At 41.3% G+C, this 20,298-nt stretch overlaps 1 protein-coding gene across 14 annotated transcripts in view; it reads right to left on the bottom strand.

Annotated features, from left to right (window-relative positions):
- The window catches only part of DLG2 (discs large MAGUK scaffold protein 2), a 1,481,925-nt gene that overhangs the window by 167,583 nt on the left and 1,294,044 nt on the right, over positions 1 to 20,298 (bottom strand). The window contains exon 1 of one of the 14 annotated variants that reach the window (XM_054015741.1): positions 19,970 to 20,111. The exons of 12 other annotated variants lie outside the window; for them this stretch is intronic. The gene's annotated coding sequence lies outside the window, so the exon portion shown is untranslated. Of the gene's footprint in view, positions 1 to 3,982; positions 4,102 to 19,969; positions 20,112 to 20,298 lie in introns of those variants that run through there. One more of the 14 variants, XM_054015742.1, reaches the window with a different exon arrangement.

The raw sequence follows: 20,298 nt of genomic DNA, 5'->3' as shown, positions 1-20,298 counted from the left end.
CCTACTTATCTGGAGCCTCAGATATGTAAGTAAAATTAGGGAATGTCTAAAAAGACGTGATTAGGGTTATTTCTTTTATTTTCTTTATTTTGGCTTGTGGCTCTCCTCTGTGCTAACCCCAGATGCTTTTGTTTGCTTGTAACTTTTAAGCTGAACCCCCAAGAAAGCTATTTTGGTGCTTAATTTTTGTCATTGTTTCTTTTAAGATCTAGCAAAAAGCCTAAGTTCCAGATGTATTTTCTTCCTTTTTGTTTTTAATAAAATTTATCTTTTTTTAAGAACAGGATTGGATTTTTGGTGTCCTAAGAGGTTTGTGCATGTTGTTTGATAAGCTGGTAGCCACAGCTAATTTCCTTTGTTTTCTTTCTCAGCTCTTTCCTGGGGGGCGGGGGTGAAAGGACTTGAGGGTACCCCACAGGGACGAATTCCCAAGTGCTCCTTCCTGGGTTCAAAGGGGTTTTTTTGCATTTGGGTGGTGGCAGCGTTTACCAAGCCAAGGCCAGAGAAAAGCTGTAACCTTGGGAGTTTAATACAAGCCGGGAGTGGCAAGTATTAATTTTTAAAATCCTTGCGGGCCCCACTTCTGCACTCGGAGTGACAGAGTTGGGACTCAGCCTTGACAGATGGACTGGAGGATAAGCTTCCAGGAAGTTACTGGAGACTCAAAGGGGAAACTGGGACGAGGGGCCACTTGCTGCCCCAAGGCCACTGGGGGTGCCTGGAAGAAGGCAATGTGTTTACAATCCTAATAAAAGAGACCATGTTTTGCCTATATTTATAACCAATTTTTTGTCCTGAAATATCACTCACTGAGGAGGAAACAAATTTATTTAGATTATTATGGCTTGAATGGTCCTGTTGTATACATGCCATAATATATGATACTGTAAAAGAATTTGGATAATGCTGTAAAACATAACTCATCACAACACACAATTTCTAGTTATTAGTATGAGCATTCAATAAGATGCAAATCAAGAATGACATATACCCTTTTCAATACTTTGCAGCAAAGTATTCCATATTAAAGTATGAAACTCAGCTCAACTGAACACATGGAACCAACTAACCATTTATTTTAAAGGGTGTGTGTGTGTGTTTGCGCGTGCACAAATATATGTATGGGTATGTATGTACATACACAGACACACACACCAGTCTCAAGCTCTACTCACCTCTACCCTACATTAAAAAGCACAATCAGAAATAAAACCTCATCAGATGTCCTCAACTCAAACCAAACAATAACCAAACAAAGATTAACTCTTACCAGGCCCCTCCAAAAGTCTGGTTAAACAGATGGGTCTTGCAGCAAGCCCAGAAGGTCAACAGATCTGGGGTATTTCAAAGGGTGATGAGTAAATCCCAAAGTTAAAGGCCCCTAAAAAGAATGTCCTGTCAGCAGTCTCCTCTCTTTTACACTTAGAATATCTCAAAATCTCAGGCACCTTTGTTGATCTCAACTCCAGCAGTTGGGCAAAGATGCACACTTCTTGTGTAGACAGGTGGTCCCAGGCCATTTAGGGATTTATAAATCAAACTCTAGACTTTAAACTCCACCCAGAAACCAATAGGCAGCCAGCACATATCATGTAGTGGTGATGTCGTGTCCCACTGATACACACCTCTTAAATACGGACTTCTGCCTTCTATAACAGCTTCAGTTCCCAGATTGATTTAAGGTATAGCCCTCCACAGAGCACACTGCAGTAGCCCAGTGCTGAAGTCACAAAGGCATGGGTTATGGTAGCAAGGTCCCTATCCAAATGAAACAAATGCACTCTCCTGGCCCCAGAGAATTGAAAAAAGCTTCCCTAGTCACCACTGCTATCTAAACCTCTAACAGAAGCTGGAGACTCCAGCAACACTCCCTGACTGAACACTGGTACCACAGTAAAGTACAGTCTTCACCATATCCTCTGGCTGCTTCTCCCAACCCACCAGCATTGCCTCATTCTAGGGTGACCAGATGTCCCGATTTTATAGGGACAGTCCCGATTTTGGGGCCTTTTTCTTATATAGGCTCCTATTACCCCCCACCCCCGTCCCGATTTTTCACACTTGCTGTCTGGTCACCCTACCTCATTCTTATCTGGATACAACTTCAGAAAGCTACTTTTCATTCATGCCCCAATTTCCATAGGCCATAGCATATCCCATATACTCACAAATAGTGAGTTTGGTGTCCACAGTATTCAGCTCCACTTATCATTACTTCCACCTAGTATGGTTTTGTTTGATTTTCCCACCTTTGCTTCTCGAATTACAGTACATATAGCTTTATAGTTAGTGTTCTTATTGCTGAGATGATACTATGGTGATGGATGCAATATAGTGCTCTAGAGAGATGGATCTGATATCAGACTCCTAAAAGTATGAGAACTTACAACTCAAGAGAATGCATTTTGATATCACAAGAATCCCTGCCAATCAATGAGAATGCTCAAACAGATCCAAAATATTCATAAAAGAGGCACAGAATTATATAGAAATATAGCATTTATAGCAGAATTTGAAAAGTTCTCTAGTTTCTCAGACTTCTAAGGAATGATCTTACCGAAAATATTTAAATGATACCCAGTACTGTAAATGAACAACTGCAAACATCTGTTCCATAGCAAATCACTGACAAAAGCCTTTTTGTATAAAAGCCTTTCTTTCCATACAAAAAAGGTGCTAAAACTGAGGTACTTTATCAAAGAAAACAATATCATTCCCCCACCCTGGGTGACCAGCATATAACTGTTGGAGTAGATAATTTCTCCAAGTGGGAGATAGTAATACATGTTTAAATCTCTACACAGTAAACAGTTTGAACAGATAAAAGATGACAGCTCTCAAAAAGACCATGTCTCTCAGATTGCCGATAATAAAAGAAATAAGCCAACAGGTGCTGTTCTGCCAAGCCCCCTTAATATTTTGAGAAAACAATCTTGTTTCTCCTACTGAGAGAAAAAGAAAGACAGAGAGTAAAGAGAGAGAGACTACTGTCACTTATAATAATTCAATTTCTGCTATATGATCAGGGAAAAGTAAAATTTCCATTAATGACCAGCAGATGTGGTGAGAGGTATATCGATACAGCAAAGCAATGTGAGGTCTTACTTTTGGTAAACTGTGCTTTTCATTTCCTTCCTGATGAAAACAAAAATTTCCATCCCTGGTTTATTGATCTTTAACGGTTACAGGAGGGATGATGTGAATAAATATTAAAGGATCTGGCTTTACAAAATATAAGGGTCAATATGAAACAAGGCAATAATTAAAGCAAAGGATTTGAAGCTAATGAAATATTCACAAGGTAATGAATAATTTACTGGAAATATACCTTAAGCTTTCTCTGTACGGCTACTGTAATACAATGCTTTAGCAGTTTGCTTTCAAAGTATGCCTTTGCATCTCTGATATATTTCAGCACTGTTGTTATGCAAGATGGGGAATCATTCATTTTAACATGATCCTGAGCATATTATCACAAAACAGAGAGGCTACCATTTCACTGATTACCAATTAATTATCTCTACAGTATAAATCATTTGCAGCCCCTTGCTGCATACAAAAGATTTATGGCTGAATCTGAAATTACACATGTACTAGGGTCTCTTAAAAAGCATTAGTAAATGCTTCTCATTTTAGCATAAATTTCCTCCCTCCTGCTACAAAAGGTACAGCACTTGTTCTTTTTAACTGCTAATAAAAGCTTGTTCATAGCCTCTTTGAACCCACAACACTGACAAAAACGGAAAGAAGGAAACTTTAGCTACGAACAATTACTCACAGCATTATATTAAATAATTCATTGTTGCATTTTTCTTTTAATCTCAGACTGTGCCACTAGACTAAACAATTGAAATTACTGTAACCCCCACCTGAAAACCACATAGGACTACTTCTGAAAGCAAAACACATATTAAAACTACTACGCAGTTTTACCGAGTTTATCTAATAACTGGGTTAGCTCAGCTGAAGCCACATCACTCACCGAAGACAGAATTTGCTTGAACAAAAGCAGAGAGACCAGGCACCAAATGCAGCTTCTCAAGATTCTTAATGCAAGATTCTCCTGTCTGCTGTTCAGTTCACACTTGCCTTTATAACTAAGCAAACCAACAACATTCAATTGCTGAATGAATTATAAAACAGTAGCTCCCAGACTCTCATATTTTACATCACAGGGGGTGGTCATCCAGCACACACACTGCCTGTGTACATATATTGTTATAACTCATCCTGATAAACACATCAGAGCTGGCAGAAATGACAGTAATTGGTGCTCAGGATGTACAAGCACAAACCAATAGAATACACTCCCTCCCTCAGCTCTATGCAACATCTCCACCTGTCAATCTTCGCACCTTGTTAAGGTGGAATCATCAGCTACAGTTTCAGGGTGGGCATGCGGTTTCAAAATTTGGAGGAAAATTTGATAATTGATGCAAATACTTTATTAACCTAACATTCCTTAAAACAATCTGCATGGTTTAATATTAAATATATCTCTAATAATTGACAGGCATACTTTTCTAGCTCCTTTAAAAAAAAAAAACTTTCGTTGTGCTCTTTTCTTAAAGATACAGTTCCTGTACTATGACTGATAAACCCATCATCCATTACTTGTATTAGCATGAATGACAATTACATATATAGACTCCCTTGATATTCAGACTTCAAAATATCAGCCCACATAGACTCAAAATTAACAATAACTTGATTATTGGGTGGTACTATGTGTACATTTCAGACAGGTCTTATAAAATATTGGTAAATGTTATTAATAGCCTTCACATTTTGACAGTCAATATTTACAATGTTCTCAGCTATTCTGTCTTAACTTTCTTCTGTTCTGAAAAGTCCTTGTATTAATTTCTTAAAAATAAATAGACAAACAAAACTTGAGAGATACTAATAAACTAAACAACTAACCTGAACAATACCAGACAGGACTAAGTATAGCAAAAACCAAATACATTGTTAATCATTGTACATACACCTCTACCCCGATATAACGCTGTCCTCGGGAGCCAAAAATCTTACTGCATTATAGGTGAAACTGTGTTATATCAAACTTGCTTTGATCCACCGGAGTGCGCAGCCCCGCACCCCCGGAGCACTGCTTTACCGCGTTATGTCCAAATTTGTGTTATATTGGGTCGCGTTATATCAGGATAGAGGTGTCGTACAAATTAGCATTTATAGTTAACTGTTATCAAGAAAAATGGGTTATGATATTGATAATACCCAGTAAGCAAGTAGTCACTTAAGTTTTGGGTATGAAAAGTCCTTATTGATGGGAGAGGAGGAAAATTGATTAGCTGCTTGTTAGAGAGAGGTACATGGGGAAAGGACTATTTTATCTATTTTAGAGATCTTTATGGTTCTTTAGATCTTAGTATTCCAAAAAAAATCCAGTTATAAGACATAGGGCAATTAACATTTGGTTGGTTCCTTCCTTAATGTGAATGTGAGATTTAAAAGTTTAACACCGTTAACCATTTACTGGGGACCCTGATCTTGCACTGAGAACTGACACCATGGACCACTGCACCTTTAGCCCATTTATTTCAGCAGGCTCCATATAGACCTAGAGGTCAGTGTTACGGGATCCCGAGTCAGGATTGGGGCCTTAACTTTTAAAGCAGTAAGAATATTATTGACAATATTGTCATAATTTTAGCTGAATTACAGATTATTTGGATGTATTACATATTTGAACCAAACACTGGCTTTCTACACCCATATTCATGCTAAAGCTATTTATGGGAGTGGGGAGTATGTGCCAAAGAATTTTAATGAGGATGATTTTCTATTTCTGCTTTTCACAGGTGGTGATGCCCATCAGGGCATGTAGGGACCAGGATGACTCATTGGGAACCTGATCCAGATTATTTCACTCTTCATATATTGTAGAACTGCTCCAACATTTGGCGCCAGGCTGAGCGGTTCTCGTTTCAAAGGTAAGCAAAATAGCTGGTGCACATTTGCTTGTATGGCTGAGTCACAGTGATAACACTTAACCATACAAATTAAGATGCATCAGATAGTTATGGTCTTCATTGGGCTGTTATTCAACAACTGAGCTGTGAATGTAAATGCATTCTGTGGGTGGCAACTCGAACCAGAAACCCATTCCTTCCTCTCGCCATCTGTAACAACCAATGTGTGACATGAGGTGGGAACGTAGCATCTCATTTCATGTGTAGTGAAAGCAAGTACCTCTATATTTATTCCTTCTCTCCCCTCCACAGCTGCCTATTCCCCTCTCCTCATTTGCTGTTCCTCGGCCTCTTCAGTCTGGCAGGGATAATCCAATCTATGCCAGAGCCACAGGCATATTTCTCCATAAAGTACTGGCTGTTACAATGAAGACTTCCCTGCAGAGAAAGCTGTGCATCACTGGATGGGGGAGATGAAGCAGAAGGGTACTTCAGCAGTGCAGCAGCTTGAATTTCTGTCCCAGGAGGAGACAGACAACTGAACACCAACAGCTGGATTCCCCAGTGGTACTAAACAGTGGATCCTCCAGTATGGACAGAAGAAGATTCTAAATGACAATCATTGGCTTGATGATAAGGCAGTTGGGGGATCTGTGCCATTGGATTTAGACTCATGGAGCTACATTCTACTCTACTGATCTACATATTTAACTTGCAAATTACGGTGGTTCTTTGTACAGCAGCCCAGTGGGTTTCTTGCTTTGTAATTCACCAAACACAATGGTCATTTATCAGTATGTCCCTATAACCTATTTATGTGTTTCCTCTGTGCCTTGTTTTGATCATCCAATTCTGATCAAGCTTCCTAATCATTTTACCAGACCTAATACAGACGATTATAGTAACTGTGCTTGGAGTTACAGAAGTTATAGGAGTTATGTTTGGTTGAAAGAACAGAGCCCAGTTACCCAACCATACCCAAAAGACCCAAACATTCTCTCACTATTAAAATATTTTATTGACCAGTATGGCTCTTACTATCACAAAATAGCTATAGTATTTTAATACAATGAACCAGACCTCTATTCAGTGTACCATGTAGCTGCATTTCAAGGCCACAATGTAGGTGGCATGCACAGTGTAAAGACTGTGGTGTAACATATTTTCCCTTCAATGGGGGAATATGCCACATGGCAAGAAACACTGAAACCCGATCCCTTAAAGCGGTGGTCCCCAACGTGGTGCCCGTGGGGCATTTATGTGTGCCCGCCTAGTGCCACACAAGGGAGGGAAGCCGCAGCCCCGCGCCTGATGGGGACAGAGAACTCAGGCTGCGGGCGCAGTGTTCTCTGTTCCCGGCAGGCGCGGGTCCCGCTTAGTGCCCAGCAGGGGCGAGAAGGTGCAGCCCCGTGCCTGCCGGGGACAGAGAACTCCAGGGATGCAGGCTGAGGGCGCTGGTGTTCTTGGTCCCTGGTAGGTGCGGGGCCACGGCTTAAGCCGGAGAGAAGCCGCGGCCCCGTGCCTGCCGGGGACAGAGAACTTCGGGGCTGCAGGCTGTGGGCGCTGGTGTTCTCGGTCCCAGGCAGGCGCGGGGCCCGCCTAGTGCCCAGCAGGAGAGAGAAGCCGGGGCCCCGCGCCTGCTGGGGACGGAGTACTCCGGGGCTGCGGGATTCTCTCTGGATTCATACATTATGTAATATTAAATATGATGTTTTTCATATTATTTAATATTTAATGTACAAATACAAAATAAGCCTTGAAAAATTGTTGGCGCCCGCCACACTCTTCTGAAAACATGAATGTGCTATTGGCCACAAAAAGGTTGGGGACCACTGCCTTAAAGGCAATTTCTATTGCATTATGCTGACTTACCCCATCTTTCTACTGAGGTGTTACTATAGCCTCCATTGCCACAGTGTCTAAGAGAACGATGAGCAAAATGAAAGCTAATATTTTGTCATTCAGAAAGATGTTCTTGATCAATTACATGCATTGATTTCAGAATCCAGAGTTCCCAAGGCAATGTCACAAATGCACATTTTGTTTCTGAATGTTAGATTTCACATTCAAACTCTCTGGTTTTGCTGAAAGATGTGTGAAAACCATGTGTGGCTGCCAGACCGTGTTCCATTGGCTGTACATCTGAGGAGGCTCAGGAGTGTAACTTATTTCTTCAAAATTACTTTTAACATACAAACTCTAAATTGGCTCCAAAGCTGTCTTCTTCAGAGTGAAGATTAGGAATGGTTTAAGAATGAAAAAGAGAAAGAAGAAATTCCCAGTTGTTTCCAAGGCAGGACCTTTTGCAGATTATGTGCCATTATAAACATTAAAGACAAGCAGATTATAACAAATATTTGGCTGCAAATGATGGCTTCAAATGAGGATGCTCTTAAGTGCATTCATGCATCATCAGCGGAAGAATCGAGGGTATTCTGCTCAAACAACATAAGTTTTTACCATATTAACTGAAGGAGAAGTTCATCCATTACTTAAGAGACACATTGATTCCGTCCAACAAAGGGTCACATATCAACCAGTATAGTAGATACTTCAATTAGGCAAAGCTTGCTCTCAAGTGTCTGGAGATTACAGGAGTCCAAATAAAACAAATGGGTGCCGACTGAAATGATTTCCAGGCCATCCAGGATGGCACTGATAGGTTCTACACCTCAAACCTTTGCTGCCATCAATTTCAGTTGTAAGTAGGAATAGAATATAGATTTTTTCAGTACAGAAATATTGGGTTTAGCAGGATTCGGAAATGGATTGGACATTCATATGGATAACAAGTATCTGCAGAGAATTACAATTACAATAGTAAGGATTAAATGAAGAACATAAGAACGACCATACTGGGTCAGACCAAAGGTCCATCTAGCCCAGTATCCTGTCTTCCGACAGTAGCCAATGCCAGGTGCCCCAGAGGGAATGAACAGGTAATCATCAAATGATCCATTCCCTGTCACTCATAGCCAGCTTCTGGCAAACAGAAGCTAGGGACACCATCGCTGCCCACCCTGGTTAATAGCCATTGATGGACCTATCCTCCAGGAATTTCTCTAGTTCTTTCTTGAACCCGTTACACCAAAAATGTTTTAGAAGGGCTTTAAAATCTCATACTTCAGAATATAGGCCCAGCATTAATCAGGGTTAGGAAATAATTTCCCCTGTTGATCAAGTTATATAACTGACTAGTGCAGGGTTTCCTGTGCTTTCTTATTTAATATTCTTATTTAATATTAGCTCTGTTTGACAAGTCCAGATCTTGTTCACTATGACCAAAGCAAAACTAGAAGCTTGAAGATTAATGCACAATTTAAGGTTTAGCCTAACCAAAAGAAGGCTAAGAGGAGATATGATTGCTCTCTATAAATACATCAGAGGGATAAATATCAGGGAGGGAGAGGAGTTATTTAAGTTAAGCGCCAGTGTGGACACAAGAAAAAATGGATATAAACTGGCCATCAATAAATTTAGGCTTGAAATTAGACGAAGGTTTCTAACTATTAGAAGAATGAAGTTCTGCAACAGCCTTCCAAGGGGAGCAGTGGGGGCAAAATACCTAACTGATTTCAAGACTGAGCTTGATAAATTTATGGAGGGGCTGGTATGATGATACTTCCTACAATGGCATGTGCCCCATTGGCGACTGCTAGCAGCAAATATCTCTAACAGCCAGTGATGGGACACTAGATGGGGAGAGCTCTGAATTACTACAGAGAATTCTTTCCCAAGTGTCTGGCTGTTGGGTCTTGCCTACAGGCTTGGGGTCTAACTGATCACCATATTTGGGGTCGGGAAGGAATTTCCCCCCAGATCAGATTGGCAGAGACCCTGGGTTTTTTTGCTTTCCTCTGCAGCATGGGGCATGGGTCACTTGCAGGTTTAAACTAGTGTAAATGGTGGATACTCTGTAACTTGAAGTTTTTCAATCACGATTTGAGGATTTCAGTAACTCAACCAGAGGTTAAGGGTCTGTTATAGGAGTGAGTGGGTGAGGTTCCGTGGCCTGCAATGTGCAGGAGATCAGACTAGATGATCATGATGGTCCCTTCTGACCTTGAAGTTTATGAGTCTATTAGTCTAAGCTGAATACATCCCGGAAATGCATATCAGTTTATTGGTAGTCTGATATGTATCGGATCTAAAAGATATGGCTGATGCATTATGGGATACACACTAATTAAGGCCTTGCATTCTATCCAGTAGAGGGCAGCTGTGTTCACACAGAATTTCAGGATGCATGCTTTCCAGAGGACAATAGAATAACATGGGATCAAAGTGTACTGTTGCACAATGTGTGTGCAGAGCTCCCTAAAGCATTGCATTCCAGTTGAGATCAATTACAGTTCTGCAAATGAACAAACATAATTCTGCAAAAACAACAAGGAGTCTGGTGGCACCTTAAAGACTAACAGATTTATTTGGGCATAAGCTTTCGTGGGTAAAAACCTCACTTCTTCGGATGCATAGAGTGAAAGTTACAGATGCAGGCATTATATACTGACACATGGAGAGCAGGGAGTTACGTCGCAAGTGGAGAACTAGTGTTGACAGGGCCAATTCAATCAGGGTGGATGTAGTCCACTCCCAATAATGGATGAGGAGGTGTCAATTTTAGGAGAGGAAAAGCTGCTTCTGTAATGAGCCAGCCACTCCCAGTCCCTATTCAAGCCCAGATTAATGGTGTTAAATTTGCAAATGAATTTTAGTTCTGCTGTTTCTCTTTGAAGTCTGTTTCTGAAATTTTTTTGTTCAATGATAGTGACTTTTAAATCTGTAATAGAATGACCAGGGAGATTGAAGTGTTCACTTACTGGCTTATGTATGTTATGTAATTCTGCAGGCTGCTTTTAGCCCCTGAAAGGCATAATAAATTTCAAATTTTGGAAATCTGCAGTCTGAATATGGAAGAGAATTTGGTCCTCCAGAACTGGTAAGAAAAAAACTATTGTCTTAAATGCAGATGCAAGACTTCATTGCTATAAGCTACCCGGTGCTTTGCAAAAATAAACAGTAGTTATAATGTAAAGAAATGTAATTGCCACATTAAGGATACAGAGCAATTCATTTCCTCTCAGTGCAACCTACTTATGATTCCCTTTAAGAATAATTTTCAAATAGAAGTCTCATTTTTTTTCCAAAGGATTAATCCCGATGAGTACAAATGAATACAACTGCATATTTAGATTAATTAGTAAACTAGTTTGCACGGTGCTTTTTGAAGATGGGGGAAGGGATAGCTCAGTGGTTTGAGCATTGGCCTGCTAAACCCAGGATTGTGAGTTCAGTCTTTAAGGGGGCCACTTAGGGATCTAGGGCAAAATCAGTACTTGGTCCTGCTAGTGAAGGCACGGGGCTGGCCTCAATGACCTTTCAGGGTCCCTTCCAGTTCTATAAGATGTATAGGTAAAGCACTGTATAAATGCTATCTCTATGATAACATTTTCTGTTACAATATTTTTCTTCTCTCATGTAACATTCCCTTTTGCACAATGCCAAAAGTTCTCAAGCCCTCATCTCAAATGACAACTTTGTACAGCAAGTCCACCTTCCTAATACAAGTTCAGAGATACTGCCAGGATAAGTGAATGAGGTGGGACAGTCAATAATACCTAAATGAACAGACTCCCAAGAGCGTGACTCCAGCTGATCAAGGTCAACACAACAAAAAAGAAGAGCCTACTTTACTGGTGAAAAAGGCTGCATCGTATCTCAAGAATATGAACTGCTCAATTAGGAATAAAGAAGAGCTGAGAAGAGACAGGAAGGACAGATGACAGAACTAAGCTCCCTAGAGACTGGCCATTTGAAAAGGCTCCATGAATGTGATTTGAAAAGTCATTTATGACATCTGCTGAATTGTGGCCCCATGAGCCTTGAATGCTCTATCAGTCCATTTAAAAGCCTATGGATTTTCCAATAGCAATCTGGGCCTTTTCACTACTATCTTTCTTCTACATAATTTATATCAACTTAATTATTTAAAAGAATTGGTACTTGGCTGATATGGTTCAGGGTTAGTTTTTAAAAAATACTCTTTCATGTGTCCTTTAACTCCTTGTTTCCCATTGTTTTCATTATGTTGCTCCATTTAAAACCAGATGGGGGGTACAAAGCAAAGCAAGCGAAATGACAATTATGCTGGACTGACTATAGCCATGAGCTGGAGCAGTATCCAAAAATCCATGCCATATTAAACAAAACATTGCATTCAATTACCCAACACACAGCTCTCCTGGCACGTATTCATGTTAACAAATGGAGGTACCAGCATTCTGTTCCTCATAAACAGGGTAAAGGGAGCTAACATGCAAGGGGTATGTTTACATGGAAGGAAATAGTAGAGTAGCTCCTCCATATGTATACTACAGGGTGGGCTCTGTGGGCCAGGGTGTGTAGCCAGACTGGGGACAGAGTGGAGCAAGGAAGAGCTACTTGGTATACTCCACTTAGAATAGCAGTCTGTCAGATTGCCATGGATTCTAATGCTTTTGGATCAATAATTATTCCCCCACAGAGGAAGTAGCAAGAGTATAGGCACCAAGGTGAGGGGCACATTATAAGAACCTGCATAGTAGAGACTGGAATAGCTAAGAAGAAGGAGTTAATGGCAGCCCTGTTAAGGAACTGGCTGTGCTATCAGTGGAAAGGGGTGCATGGAAGGCATATAGGAATATCTTTGGTTCTCAGTCAGAGATCCACAGAGTTTAAGCCTGAGTTTCCCATGCATTATGGTATAGGCAGCCCCACCTTTTCCCCTACCAGGACAACTTGCTGTGATAGCACAGAAACTGTGGTAAGTACTTTTAGAGTAAGTTTTCCCCTGCTTTGTTTTTTCCTTCAGGAAGGAAGAAATGGCCCAAATGACTAAGGCATGAAAACAGATAATGAGAGCAAATAATACACAGCCCAGCTTTCCCCCCACTAAATCTGTGAAGGTCACATGTCTTTTGTTGTCCATTATTCTTTAATCACCCCATCAAGGTATTTGTAAGACCCATCAAAGTGAGGAATTATTCAGAAAAGAAACGAAGAAATAACTACTCTGTTGGGATATGTCAAACTCTTCCTCTTCTGTCTCACAGAACTGCCGTGGAGCTCAACTCAACAAGAATTATCTGGAGTCTTGCATACTTCATAAGGTTTCTGAAACTGTAGAAAGTTACAGACTTGGCTCTAAAGCAGGTTAATTAATGTAACTTCTACTGAAGTCATCTTTGTTAACTACACCTGGTGACACATTAATGAACTTGCTTCTGGTGGACTTTCATGTCCAATTTATTCACAGTGTTTACATAGCACTCAGCAGACATGAATGGCAATTTTTAACTCAGAATACTCCAGCCTCAGGCTGGGGAACATCCTGTGTGTGACTGCAAATGGGGAAGGACACATTAATCACATCACACTTTCAGTTATTTTTAAATACCTGGCAATTAGCTTCTATAGACACTGAGTTGAGTTGAGCACTTAAGGAAGGACAGCCATCTTGGGGGGAGTATATCTAATGATTAGCAGAGGGACTTGGATTCATTCATTTGATGCCCATCTCTGTCCCCGAACCACTGCGTGAATGTCACTTATGGCTTGAGGGTTAATTAGAATTGGCAAAGTACTTTGATATACTGTCAATTAAAAGTTCTATATTAATGCTTATTATTGCTATTATCAGTGGGATAACAGAACAGGAGTGATTTGATTGATCATCATTAATCAATATCACAAAGCTTACCAGGAAATGAATAGGGTCTGCACGTTTTAAAACTAACATGTCCTGATAACATTCAGACAATCGTGTAGCCCTACGTAGCTCTTTACTGCTCCTGCCACTCTGCAAATTGGACCGCTGGTGTACGTTCTGGAAGGGCACTCCTGTTCCAACTGTCTCTCCAGTGCTGGTTTATTGGCCATATAGCTGGGTTGCAGATCAGCAGTGGAGAGACAAGTCACATGGGGAATGCAGGCCAGGGACAATAGAAAGATTTAGACATTAGGAAAGATGAGGATAATTCTCTTCAGGTAAAAATCTGAAACTATTCCACCCTCACTGCTGCTATAAACCATCCCCTGATTCCTAACACAGAGCCCCAAACTGTGACTAACTGAAAGCACTCACCTAGGATTTGGGAGCTCTGTGTTCAAGTCCCTGCGTTACTACGTGCTTCCTTAGGCTAGTCTCTTTGTGCCTCAGTTCCCTGACTGCAAAATGGGGATAGCATTTTCCCCCCTCACCAGGGTGTTGTGAGGATAAATACACTAAAGATTGTGATATATAGTATTGGTGTAGCGGTGTTGGGCCCGGGATACTAGAGAGACAAGGTGGGTGAGATAATATCTTTTACTAGATCTTGTCTCTCTCAAAGATTGTGAGACGTTCAGATGCTACAGGGATAGGGGCCATGTAAGTACCTTAGAGAGACCCAGTAATACCCTAAAACCAACCAGTTTTATACGGGTAAGTGATCCTTCCTGACTTTCAAATAAGGCAGTGATTTTTTAAAATCATCTCACTCTTCTTTTTCCCATAATTAGAAAAAAAGTAGACTCTTTAAAAATGGCATCCCAAATAATACATGCCATTCTAAAGGACACATGAGGACACAGAAAAAAATAACACTTCTGCCAAGAATGGGTGCATATTAACGTCACTTGTTTTAGCTCCACCCCCAAAAGCACACATTTATAGTCCTTTTTAAAATAACTCCTTCTGGAAATAATTGGAAATGTCACATTGGAATGAGAACAATAAAATAATAAAGTGACTTTGAGGTGAACACGTATAAAGTGGGTAATGAATTACCCATGCTATTTTGTCTCTATCTATCCCCAAAAGGGTATTTAATAACAATAATGCATAACAATGTAATAATATGAAGAAATTGGATTGCTTTCATGAAAAACAATATGATCCCTCAGATGAAGAATGTACTCTACAGCTGTACAGAGAGGGTTGGATGCAATAAAGAACGTAGCTCTATACCAGGGGTCTCAAACTCAAATGATCACGAGGGCAACATGAGGACTAATACATTGGCCCGAGGTCCACATTTACTGACACCTCCCTCCACCCCTCTCGGTCCCGCCCCCACTCCACCCCTTCCATGAGGCCCCGCCCCTGCCCTGCCTCTTCCCTGCCCCCATTCCAACCCCTTCCCCGAAATCCCCACCCCAACTCCGCCCCTTCCCTGCCCCCAGGGGGAGCAGGAGGGGTGTGGGGTGTGGCGGGGGCTCAGGGCAGGGAGTTGGGGTGCAGGAAGGGTACAGGGTGCAGTGGGGGGTTCAGGGCAGGGGGTCAGGGTGCAGGGTGCATCAGGGGGCTCAGGGCAGGGGGTTCGGGTGCAGGAGGGGTGCGGCGGGGGTTCAGGGCAGGGGGTCGGGGTGCAGGGTGCAGCAGGGGGCTCAGGGCAGGGGGTCGGGGTGCAGGAGGGGTGCGGGGCGCGGTGGGGATTCAGGGCAGGGGGTCGGGGTGCAGCAGGGGGCTCAGGGCAGGGGGTTGGGGTGCAGGAGGGGTGCAGGGTGCGTCAGGGGGTTCGGCTGCAGGAGGGATTCAGGGGGCAGGCTCCGGCCCGACATGCACCGGGGGGCAGCGCAGGTTCCCCGTGCTGCTCCGGGAAGCTGATGGAATCTGGGGAAGGAGGGGCGCAGGGATGTGTGTGGCTGTTGCTTCAGGCACCGCTCCCAGCAGCTCCCATTGGCCGCGGTTCCCCATTTCCGGCTAATGGGAGCTCCTGGGGGGCGGTGCCTGAAGCAACAGCCACACACACACCCTGTGCCCCTCCTTCCCCAGGTTCCCTCAGCTTCCCAGAGCGGTGTGGGGGCAGGGCAGGCAGGTAGGGAGCCTGCGCTGCCCCCGGTGCGCGTTGGGCCGTAGCCGCTCTAGGTAAATGCTGGGGGGAGGTGCGAGGCGCTCGCGGCCGCAGAAAATAACCCCGTGGGCCTGCTCTATACTGTGGGATTTTAACCAATTGCATACCTTAATACGTACAGCACATGTCATGGGAAGGGACATCTACATGGCCCCGTGGATATCATGGTATTCCATTACATCATCATCAAAACCAAAGACACCCACATATACAGTCCACATTCTGGGCACACAAAAGATAATGATCACCACTACTTTAGCTGCATTTATGCATTTTGAAAGTACACCAAGGTGCCTTAAATGAGCAAAGAGAGCATGTCTGGATTTTTACCACTGCAGTTTGTCTGATTTATCTCTTTAGTGGGTAGCACAGTGGATTGCTGTACATAATTATTTTTTTGCCATTGGAATCTCATTGGAAACCCAGAAAGCATAGAAAAATGCAAATATTGTATTATTTTGTATTGTAAAATGCCAAAGAAGAGTTTAGATATTTAATAATGTTCTGCTGCAATTTGACCAACCGAAGCTGAGCAAATAACCTGGAGTGAATTTATCCTCCTTTTCTGTTTGCAAATTGTTCGTGAGTGGCTCATGGTTTTCCTGAATTTATTCATTATTTCAAATAATAACAGAATAATCCCTATATTAATTCTTTGTCTAGAGATTGATAATGAGCAGTTTGTTGCTAAAGTTTGATGTTTAAAATCTGAGAAGTGTTGGGTAGTTCTAACTGAATGCACAGGTTATGTGCTACTGTTTGTGATCCCTGGCTGGAGGAGTGTAACTCTTAGAATCAGATTTCTTGTGCAAATATTCACTTAACATATGGCATTTCTGCAAACATTACTGCCAGTATACTCATTTGCTAGAATGTACATGGCAACTAAACAAGTGGGGTGCAAACACAGATGAATCAAGGACAGTCATTTAGTCAAATGGACAGTTCCAGAAAAGGTTATAGAAGTATTTGCCCAGCTATTCCTAAAAGTCTATGAAACAGAGAATGACGCACTACAAGAAATAAGTCACAGGTACAGTCTACATTTTTTCTTGGTGTTATTCACTTTTCATATTAATACTCAGCATGATGATAATGCAGAACTCACTTTATATCCTCTGTGATTTGTGGCCAAATGATTTCCAAATGAAGCGTAAGGTGTTGGATTCAATCTACAACAGCCATTAACTTCCTATTGACTCCCATTGATTGGATACTGTAGCTCTAAAGGATTTTAGGGCCTGCCTACCTGACAGACCTCCTTTCTTCTTATGCAATTTCAGTAAAAGACACATTCCCTGTTCTGAACATCTTAGTTACACATGTCACAGCGAGCGATGATAAGGCGGCAAGCTATGAGAGGCTCCAATTCATCTTTAATATTGAAGTCAAAAAATGCTCTTATAAAACATATAATCATCATTGCCAGAATTGCTAGCCATGCTTTACAACTGGGAAAATATTTGTATGGGATGCCAATTTTCTGATGTAGTGCTACTATGTTTACAAGTGAACATGTCTTATGCTAACTGACACCAAAGAATTATTTGATCTACATGATAAGTAGTTACAGTTTCTATAGTAGTCAGAAAAATTCATTTTTCTTTGTTTTATAACTGTTTCTTTAATTATAGTTGAGAGGCAACCTACTACATCAGGGCGTGAGCATTATTAGGGCAAGGATAATTGTATACATCACTTGCTAAGGCTATGTGAAATTCAATGAAAGACTCATGAACTTAATCTTGCCAGAAGCTTGTACATCTTTAAAGCTTCATTCTGCCATATGAAAGGAGCAAATGACAAATGTATTCACTGTTAATAATACAGTTTGTCCAATTCTTTATATCCAGAGGTCTTCGATTTTAGTCAGAATGTATTAATGGGTTATTTTACATTTTGACACGTTTCTCACATTCTTCAGAACTAATTGGTGTGTGCATGTGTACACATGAGCGTGCGCATAAGGATAGGAAGTAGAGCTGGGTGAAGAAGGATTGTTCTGTTTCATGAAGGAGTTCAATATTTCAAAATTGGGTTTCATTCCAATTAAGATTGAAAACCAAAAAATTCTGTTTCTTCTGTGAAAGGGAATGGAGCCCCAGCTCTGAAGCAGTTGGCCTAGCTGACTGCTGCAGAGCTGCGGAGCTGCAAAACCTGGGGTTTCCAGCCCTGGGGTGGTCTGTGTGGCTGGCTGGAAGCCTGGGCTATCAAGCAGTTCACCAAGCAGGCTTCTGGCAAAATCAGAGCATCTTCGCAAAACATTTTGATTTTGTCAAATCAGCAAATTCAGGTTTTGTCAGAATTTTCTGACCAGCTCTAGGCCTAGTGGATAGGGCATTGCCCTAGGATGTAAAAAACCTGGCTTCTATTTCCAACTCAGGCACAGACTTCCTGAGTGACCTTGGGCAAGTCACTTAATCTACCCCGTGCTTCAATTCCTCATCTTATAAAATGGGGATAACACTTTCCTTCCTCATATTGGTGTTGTGAGGATAAAATCCATTAATGATTGTGAACCACTTAGATACTATGGTGATGAAGGACATATACATTCCTAGATAGCTATACAATATGTGTATTTTGTGTGTATATATATATATATATATAAAATGAACTCATTTCTTTATAGTTTTTTAATAAAATGATAAACAATGACTGACAATATTACAGTAGCTATAGCATGCAAAATGTACACTATTTCCTACCTCAGAAAAAGCAGCTCCTCTAGGATCTTCAGTGTATTCGGTTTTATTACCTACATAGCGTGAAAGAGGCCCTGTGGTTGACTGTTCATCTATTTTTAACTTGCCCTTTAAGCTATTCTATTTCTGTTTTATAATATGGATATTATAAGAACTAAGAGGGAACTAAAAAGGAAAATATGTCTCTCTGCTAGCAAAGAATAACCAATTGCTTGTAAGTTATTCCATATTTCACCAATGAACTGTAACTCTTACGGGGGAAAATTACCAAATATACAGTTTGCTCTCCATACTGATTCAATCTTTCCATCATAGTATGGTGGTTTGGTACATTATACATTCCATATTATGGATAATAAAATTTTCCCTTCTGCTGAGGGTGGTTAGTGTTTGGGAATCCCTTTTCACTGGGAAAGATATCTATCATGCTGAGACTCAGGATAGTTCCTCAGACTATTTTAGTCACAATATCTGCACAAGTCCTGTTTAGCACTATAACAAAGCTTCACAAGAGAGAGATGGTGCGTGGATTAGAATGGAAGGCAGACCTTCTCTCTCAAGATGTGGTTCACAGTTCGAATGAGTCTGGGAACTTTGAACATCTGTATGCCAGAACCTTCCAGTTTGATTGTTCTGCTTGCAGCATTTGAGTCCCCTTCACCCTGTGCTGGGAATGCCACTCCCCAGAGCCACACCTCCTCTCAGACCCCCTTTAGTCTCAGTGCTGAGCAAGAATTAATTGGGACTTGGGTATTAGCCACTTAACCCTTCGTCTGGTTGCTCTGCTACACAAAGAAACACCCTAGCAAGATTCAGCCATAGCCCATCACTGTAGCTAGCTTGTCTGGTGTTCTTCATTCAGAGCAGAATGCCCTATCCACCCACATATCCCTTTAACACCTGTGCTCAGGTGAAAGACTGGGAGGTAATTGTCTCAAGGTACTCTTAGTTTTAACCCTTTGCAGATAATTTCATATCAAATGTTTATATAATAAAATAATATAATTCAATAATTCAACAACATTCATTTCCTTATCACCTTTGCTATGGTAGCGTTCTACTGTGGGAACAACTGTAATTATTCATGCAGTTGTACTGAAAACCCATTTTCATGAAGAGAGAATTCCTGCAAACCTCCACCCCATTCACACACATCTCATGTACACTTCATCAGTGCAGACATTCATATATTCAATGCATTCTCATTCATACTTAACCCATGCAGTTGTCTTTAAGTGGATCTAGCCTGAGCTCCGCCCATATTTGACCACAAACAATAAATATAATGAGAAAGAAGTCACCTTTTCCCTTTCCAGACTAAAGTGGAAACCAGGCTTTAGAGAATATTTTTTCACTTCAAGGTCCAAGAAGCAAAGACAATGTTTTCATCTCGAGGCCAAAAGACCAAAAACATCAAGACACTTGATCATGACCTTGGATAGACCAAGAGACTACTTACACTTGACCAGAGCTCGGAGAGCCGAGAAGCGATCCTGGTTAAGTCTTGACTGTGTCCGGAGGTGAAAAGCCGATGCTTAACTAATTGGAATCATGTAGATAGTACATTTATATTTGTTTTCTAAAGTGTACATTAAAGCCTGGGAAATGACAGCCTCTCATGCCCATTTTGAAGCCTAGCACATAAGAAATATTTACACAACCTTCAGCCTTTCAGTGTACTTTGAACTATGTCATGGAATTCACTGCTTAATTACAAACTGTATTTATTTGATCGAATCATAAATATGTTTTTGTTAAAAGGTCTATGTCACAGCTGGCATTTCCAGC

Source organism: Malaclemys terrapin, chromosome 1, assembly GCF_027887155.1.
Source record: "Malaclemys terrapin pileata isolate rMalTer1 chromosome 1, rMalTer1.hap1, whole genome shotgun sequence".
Taxonomy (NCBI): Eukaryota; Metazoa; Chordata; order Testudines; family Emydidae; genus Malaclemys; species Malaclemys terrapin.
This window is presented reverse-complemented; position numbering and strand designations above follow the sequence as displayed.